Source organism: Sphaerodactylus townsendi, linkage group LG04, assembly GCF_021028975.2.
Source record: "Sphaerodactylus townsendi isolate TG3544 linkage group LG04, MPM_Stown_v2.3, whole genome shotgun sequence".
Taxonomy (NCBI): Eukaryota; Metazoa; Chordata; class Lepidosauria; order Squamata; family Sphaerodactylidae; genus Sphaerodactylus; species Sphaerodactylus townsendi.
The window spans coordinates 52,137,558-52,145,508 of NC_059428.1; positions in this window are offsets into that span (position 1 = coordinate 52,137,558).

The window sequence follows — 7,951 nt, forward strand, 5'->3', positions numbered from 1 at the left end:
GACCACTATAAGTTTTATTAGGGCAATTACTTCATGCATTTTTCTGTGAGTTCTTTTTCCTCATCAAAGATTAAATTGAATGTTATTGTACAATCCAGAGACATGTATTTTTGGCAAATAATGGCACTTCCCTTTGCTATAATTGTCTTATACCATGTGTGGAGATAGGAATCTGTTTTTGTTGCTAAGGCTGTTTTCGCACGGGTGGAAAATAGCACCCTTGGGACAGTAAAAACACCATCCCCGGGTCGCTGTTCGCACAGCAGGTGCTGCTGCATTGCAGCAGTGCCATGCTCCCCCCAAGTGGTGCAAAGACACTGCTTTTAAACCTCGCTCGGGGGGGGGGGAAGGTTTTTTGAAAATGCCAGCTTCCATTTGGTGCAGAGCGAACAGTTTTCCCACAGCCTTCCCAAACGACTCTTACCTCCTGTCGCCTTCCATCACATTGCGGAAGCCAGGGGACACACCTGCTGGCCTCCAACCCCAGAGCCGTCGCTCTGGCCATGGGGCATGTACTCTGCCTCCACAACGCGACGGAAGGCGACAGGAGGTAAGAGCCGTTTTGGAGTGGTGTAGCCTGTACAAAGGCTGTGCTGTCAGCTGCGCACCCAGCGGGTTTGTCCATGCGAACGGTCCCAGGGGATGCATCAGCAAAAACTATGCCAATGCACCCCTGCTCAGCTGGCTGTGCAGAAACAGCCTTAGTGCTGAATGCTATTATGCAGTTATAACTACAGATGTCAAATGTGTGAAAGAAACCCATATTTACCAGAAAGAGTAAGTGTCACAAGGGTGCTTCTGAGCTTTCTACAATAATTTGTCTGCACTGTGCTCTCAATCATTGAGCAGTGTCCACTGCTAAGGATGGGATCCCACTGTGGACTCCTCAGTGGCAATAACTGCATGGTATTCCTCTCTCCCCACCAATAGTTCTCCCACAAAGTTGAGCAAGTCAAGTACCAATAGCACTACCTGTACCTTGAACATTTGCGTTAAACCTAGTTGGCAGCCATGTATGTTTTGGCCCTTTCCACATGGGCCAATTAAACCAGAATAAAACCAGTTAAAAAAATCCAGCTTGGGGGAGAACTTTGCACGGATCCTGATCCTAACATCGATCTGCTCCGCATTCCCCCCCCCCACCTCAGGTTTTTTGACAATTGCATTATGTGCTATTCTGTTGTTTTAATGTGGCTTGCAGCCACGGCAGAGTGAATGGCCATGGCTGTGAGCCATGTTAAAACAAGAGAATTGCACATAATGTGATTCTCAACAACCCTTTCCCCGCCTCCCATCTGCAGAGCCATGCATGGGAAATGAGCAGTCTCATGGCCTGGGTCGGTCCTTCGCAGGCAGGCAAGGAAACAAAAAAGCCAGGCAGAGAAGAAAAAAGCGCCTTCGTGTGAAGATGCGTGCCCTGGCCAACATGCTGGCTGTCTATGGCACAGCTAGCGAAGGGGCCAGGGCCAGGGCGGGTTCATGTAACCTGCCTTCCCCCCACTTTTATTGACCCATGTGGAAAGGCCCTTTGAATGTGATTACTGTCACATGTCCTGCCAATGGCTTCTTCCACATTGTCAGCACAAAGAATTCAAGTGGATGGAAAATTGGCTCTTCATGCCAAGCAAAATGGCATGCTGCAGTTCAGCGTATGTTCCAGGGGTTGCATGGCATTGTTATAATATGTAGCAGAACTGTTTTCACATCAGAATCTTCTTATAAAAAGAGGATAGTCCAGGGCAAGTATGAGAAACTTAAAAATAAAAAAAATCTATTGGCTATCTTCAAAAGAACCAAGAGACCTTTAGAAAACATTATTTTGTTAAGATGCCTACCTATATAAACATTTAACATTTAGTTTTAAGGAGGAGTGATTACTCATACTTTTGGGATTTTATCTTGTATTTAAAGTTCTTTCCATGTTTTATTAAAATTATAATATTATAATATGCAAAGACCCTTGAATGTTCTTGCCAGCAAATTTACATATCTCTGGATAATGATTATTACTGTCTCTGTAAATGGGGTGTGTGTGTGTGAAAAAATACACAAAGGGCAATGTATATTTGAGTATGCATAAATGACCATCAAACTTGCCACCACAGAAAGTCCAAGTTAATGTTCACTTGACTGAAAAATCCAAACTAAGGCTAAGGCTAAGAGGAAAAATAAGACAATGAAAGTGAATGTAAAATGTACTACAATCATTCTATAAAAGAAGAGAAGTAAGATGATTGGAGTCAAGGATTGGAAAGATCTCCAGAGACCAAGCTCATAATATTTGACATGTTTTGACACATGTATAGTAGAAGAAAATGAATTTTAAGAATGAATAAGAAAGGAACACTTTTCTGAGCTTATGCTTAATTAGAGCCTCATCCTGGAAATTGCTTGACACCTTCTGCTATGTATTCAGCAACTTAAGCGCCAACATATTTCCAAGGGAATTCAATAACATTCATTAACATGGAAGAAGCACTCAGCACCCTGCAGAATCCAATCCATTTGGTAATTAAAGTAATGGTACATTCACAATTCACCCAAAGTCAGAGACTGCACAGGTTGTCATGAAATAGCTTCAGTCCCCAGCAGATACAAGATACGCTCCCTGTCCTGCCAAGTGCCATCTCACTAACGTCCAGAGGACATTTAGTCAGTATGTGGAAAGAAATAAAACAGTTATAAGCTGTTTGTGAAGGGCTGACTAAAGAAGAGGCTGAGTTTGGTTACAAGATTCTGTCAATAAGAAATGAGAGTGATCTATCATCTTTCAATGGAAGGGGACTAGGGTGGAACCTTCTCATTCTGCAAATACATTTCTAAAGTTCTCCTTAGTTCCATGTAGCATTACAAGATCTTAGTCCTCTTCACTGCTATGATTGGTCATTGTTCTTTTCTTTCTTTGTGTGGGAGGGGCATAGCTCCCTTAAGTAGATCCTTATAATGCTTGTGTGGGCTAGCACTGCATTTGCATTTGCTCAAGACCCCAAGGATAAATAATTTACAGGCTGTTTTGATTCTGTTCACATTATTTTGCTTGTAAAGGGATTCATAACTAGCTTTGCACATGTTCTGGGTTCTTTATTTTTTAGTTTTCCACAGCCTCAAGGGGAGCAAGTGTAACCCCCATGCCCAGAATGGATTGGCCCAGAATGGGTTGACCCAGTAAGGGGGTGGAGACTCAGAGCAGCAGAAAGGCTGCAAGAGCTCTTTGCAGAAGACAAGGCTACCAGACTCGGACCTTGATTTCTATAAGCCCTTAACACCTTGTTAAGGTAATTGCAATATTGTTGGGAACTACTGGGAAGGTAGTTGTTTGTTTTTGCTGTGTTGTAGAATGTTGGAGCTTTATTGTTTCAGGGTTTCTTTTTGTGGTTGTAATGGATTTGAGAGTTGCCTCCTGGGAGATCCTTCATCATGTTGCAACCTGTTCATCAAGCCCTTGGAGTCTTCAGGAGCCAGCCAACTTGCAAAGAAGAATTTGGACTTGGCAATATCAGTAGACTGTAAATAGAAGGACTTGAAATGCAACCTGAACAGGACCTTGAATTGTAACGTTAAATGTTGATGTTTTAAAAGTGTAAATTGTAAAGAAAAGTAAACCATTTTGTTGTTTAAAAATTGTTGTTGCAACTCATTCCAAGTACTGCCCCACAGAACCCACAAGCTGAATTTACACAAGCATGTTATTAATGAAATACAAGGCAATCAGTAGAGGTTTAGGAAGAAAACCAGGGATGCCACAAATTTCACAGGAAACTTATTTGGCAGTCAAAAATATACCATTTGACACTCATGACCAGACCATGTAACTGAGAATACATTGGTTTACATCAAGCAACTTGAACAACTGCATAACAAGTTTTCCATTGTGTATCAGAAGCCAACATGCAGCTGATTGAGGGATCAGCTGGGTTGCAAGTTCTGATCTTCTAGCATTTCTCTATAGCCTAGGCTTGCTCTGGGATACTGGAAAACTTGAGGAATAATTAAACTGACTCTCAGTGGATAGATGATAAACTAGGAATGGGCATCTGATCCTTCCCCCAGAAATAATGCTACCCAGTGAAGATGGAGATCTAAAGTGATTGACTTTTAATCTCCTAATTGCAAAACTGGAGATTTGTTAATATACTTAATTTACCCTAATTGTAGTTTGCCTTTCTCACTGAGACTCAGAGATTTACATAGTCAATATCATCATCAGACTGGTACATCCAATAAGCAACATAACAGGATTCGGACTGGGAAAATCTGAAAGCAAGTTGAAATCTGAAACAAACCTGAAACAAAGCACAAATTGCTAATAGCTTTCTTCCATGAATTTGCCTAATCCCCTTTTAAAACTGTCTGTGTCCTTGGCCATTACTACATCTTCTGGCAGTAAATTCCACATTGTAATCACACACTGTGTAAAAAAGTACTTTTCCCCCCATCATGAATTTTCTGCCCAGTTTCATTGGATTCTCTCAAGTGCTAGTGCTTTAGGCGAGGGAGGAAAATTATCTTTGTCAACTCTCTATACCCATACATAACTTTTATAATTTTGTAAACCTCTATCATGTCCCCCTTTCATCCTCTCTTTTTGAAACTGAAACGTTCTAGGCTCTTCAGTCTATTCTCAAAGGGAAGGTGCCCCAAACTACTGATCATCTTGCTTGTCCTCTTCTGAACTTTTTCCAGCTCCTGATTCCCATCTCGTTACAAAAATTGCTTCTTATAGAACATTTCCCCAGAAGATCAGAAGCTGCCTCCAAGATGATCCGTCAGCAACGAAGCAACTTCTAATGGATGCAAGTAGTCTATTCCTGCTAAAAATTGTAACTGCTGATACATTCATATATTTATGATGTTTTACAAGGTGAAAAAGTAAATAGCTTGTTGTTTACCATAGTCAAGAAATTCATGGCTGAGATCTCTCTTGAGATAAATCTCATATTTTATTATTTCTGGGCAATTTTTTGAACATCCTAATTCTGGTTTCATATCAGATTCATTCATAAAACTAGTCATAAAGCTCATTGTATGAACAAATACAACAGGCTCTAGAAAACATTGGATTAACAGCACCTGTTGAAGGGGCCAACCCCTTTCTGCCTTTCCTCCTCCACTTGGCCCCGCAATATACCACAGATGATGAGAACCTAATTATTCAATGAAAAAAAGCTAATTTACAGATTCCCCACACAGAGAAACACACAGACAGGCTCCCCTAACTTTGCAAATAGGCTCTCCTTTCTCAGATTCCCACACAGAGAGACAACCTTCCCTAACTTTGTAAACAGGCTCTCCTTTCTCAGATCCCCCGCACACACACACACATACACACACTGCCAGGCTCCCCTAACTTTGCAAATGGGCTCTTTTGGTTCAGCTGTAGCTTGACAGACTTTGTCCCATGTTCCCAGGTTCTTCAGAGATTACCACAAGGACCAAGTCCTGGCAGGGAGAAGTACACTGGGGGCGGCGGGGGGGAGGAGGAAGTATTGCTTCCTACAACAAAGTCTGCTGGGGAAAGTAGTGCTTGCCCCTCTGGAAGGAGCTGAAATCTGGCCCCTCCTGGATGGCCAAGGACTACACTTGCCAGCAATTCTCACTTTTTCAGGTTTAGTGTTGGGATCATGCTGCTCCATTATACTGTGTGATAAGGTGACTAGAAATTAAGCTCTGATACTTCCAAATCATCTTAGGTTTCTGTCACCTTCATGTTTTAATAAAGCAACCTTTAAAATGTATCATTCAGGTTTTTAAAATGTTCTTTCAGTTATCATATCTTTCTAGAAATGTCCCCTGATATTTTGTCCTATTTCTGGTGTCATTTAAATTATTTCTGAAAGATAGATTGCACTTACAACATTTTAAAATTAACATCATCTACAAAATGGTACCTTTAGTACAAAAAAAAGTTTATGTTAAGTTACCAAACATGTCACTAATCCTCTGCAACAAAATCTACTCCACTTATTCACATTTTATTGTTGCCCGCTATCACATGGATTTTTTTTCTGGAGGTGAGCCTAGCTTCAATGTGTTCAAATGTGTACCTTCAGAAATATGGGCTTCCTATTTTGTTTTATAATAACTGGAAAATATGTGAATTGTTCTCATCATCATCTTCTCTTATGTGTGGTTAAATCACCAGAATTACTGTGTAAAATACAGTATTTGTGTATAGGATATACCAGGGGCCTGCAACCTAAGGCTTCCCAGATGTTCGTGGACTACAATCCCCATCAGCCCCTGCCAGCATGGCCAATTGGCTTATGGTAATTGTAGTCCATGAACATCTGGAGAGCCATCATTTACAGACTGCTGGATTATACATATGTTCAGAGTAGCTGGCACCATGCAATGTTTGATTCTTATCTACTTTAGGGTAGAAACAAAATAAAAAGCCATGGTGTCAGCATATAGAATTCAAGCCTCAATATTCCTGCTATTTATATCATATTACAGCATTTGTCACCATCACCAGACACAATATAAACAACAGACTAGAAGTCAACTTTCTAGAATATCTGGTCTTGAAGATCAAAAAAACTATCTTGTACATTAGCTACATTTAATGTTGTTTTCAGTATCACTAATATGTGCAATTTGTGCTAATGATCTGCATTGTTTTCACTTCAGTTTTATTTCTAGTGATAACAGAGTAATGGTAAGTTCTATGTAGTATTCATCAGAGAAGTTACATTAGAGCCTTCAATAGTAAAGAGATCAGAAAGAAAATCTGAAGAAAGAATTGGAAAAAATATTTTCCCCCTAAATTTATATTGAGAAGTGCCTGGCAAGGTATACCAAGAAATAAAAGCAGGATCCTTGTAGAGTTATGTAAATTGATGTTCTATAAATATGTTCTTGGTATCAAAGGATTTGCTCATTATTAAACTTGTCTTATGTTTACTTTCCTACTGCTAGACTGAGGAGCTGTTAATTGCAATATGTGTCCTTAGCCTTGACCTTCCTGTTAACCATGTTATTAATGGAATGGATTAAGGGGATTGCACTTTCTGTTTTTCAATGTATTAGATTATTGTTAATTCATAATGAATCTGCATTATCTACGGGATCCATATACCCTCCTCCTTCAGTACGGGTTAAGACTAAACTCATGTAGTTCTAGCAAAAATCATCAGTTTATCTAACACAGTCATCAAATGATTATTGGTAATTGTGAGATATTTTTGTTGCCATGAAATAATCCTTTGTATAATCCTTTTGTTCTCTTCCAGTGATTGACTAAAGCTCCGATCCACTACTGGTATCCACAATAAAATAAAATACAGTTCAGCAAGGCTGATTTGTATTTTCTCTTTGCCAGCAAACAATTTCGCTATCTCCTAATGGAATAACCCAAAAGTATTTGTATGGTGGTGGGGCAGGGAGAATGATACTCTGTGATCACTTCTTTGTCCCCTTTTTTAAAAACTATATGTCCTGAGATAATTAAGGCAAAACTAGACTAAGGTAGATTCTGTATGGGCCAAAAACAGTAGTGTGAAAACAGTGTAAACCCTTTTGCCTTGCAAGACTTCTGATAGTCTACTGGAGATTTGATTGGTTGAGCAGATTTTTATTTAAAAAAATTGGCAGCATTTTGGCAGCAACTGCAACCACAGCAAACTGTGTTACTGGTGTTGACCTGTAGCAATCATTTCATGGCAGGATCCACCTCCTGAGGCAGCCATTTTGTTGCCATGCCCACAATGATGTGTGAAGATTCCAAATGTGCCTGCAGACTCAAAAAGATTGGGGATCCCTGGCATAAGCTCTTCCATCAAGCTTGATAGAAGAGCTGGAATATGAACCTGTGTTTTCTAGATGCTAGTCCAACACCCTCACTACTACATGAACCTGGCTCATCATCTCATTTGCACTACAGCCAAAGTCCAAATCAGAAGTGGAGTATGGCTGAAATTTATCAGAAATTTAACATCAAGAATTTCTAGGA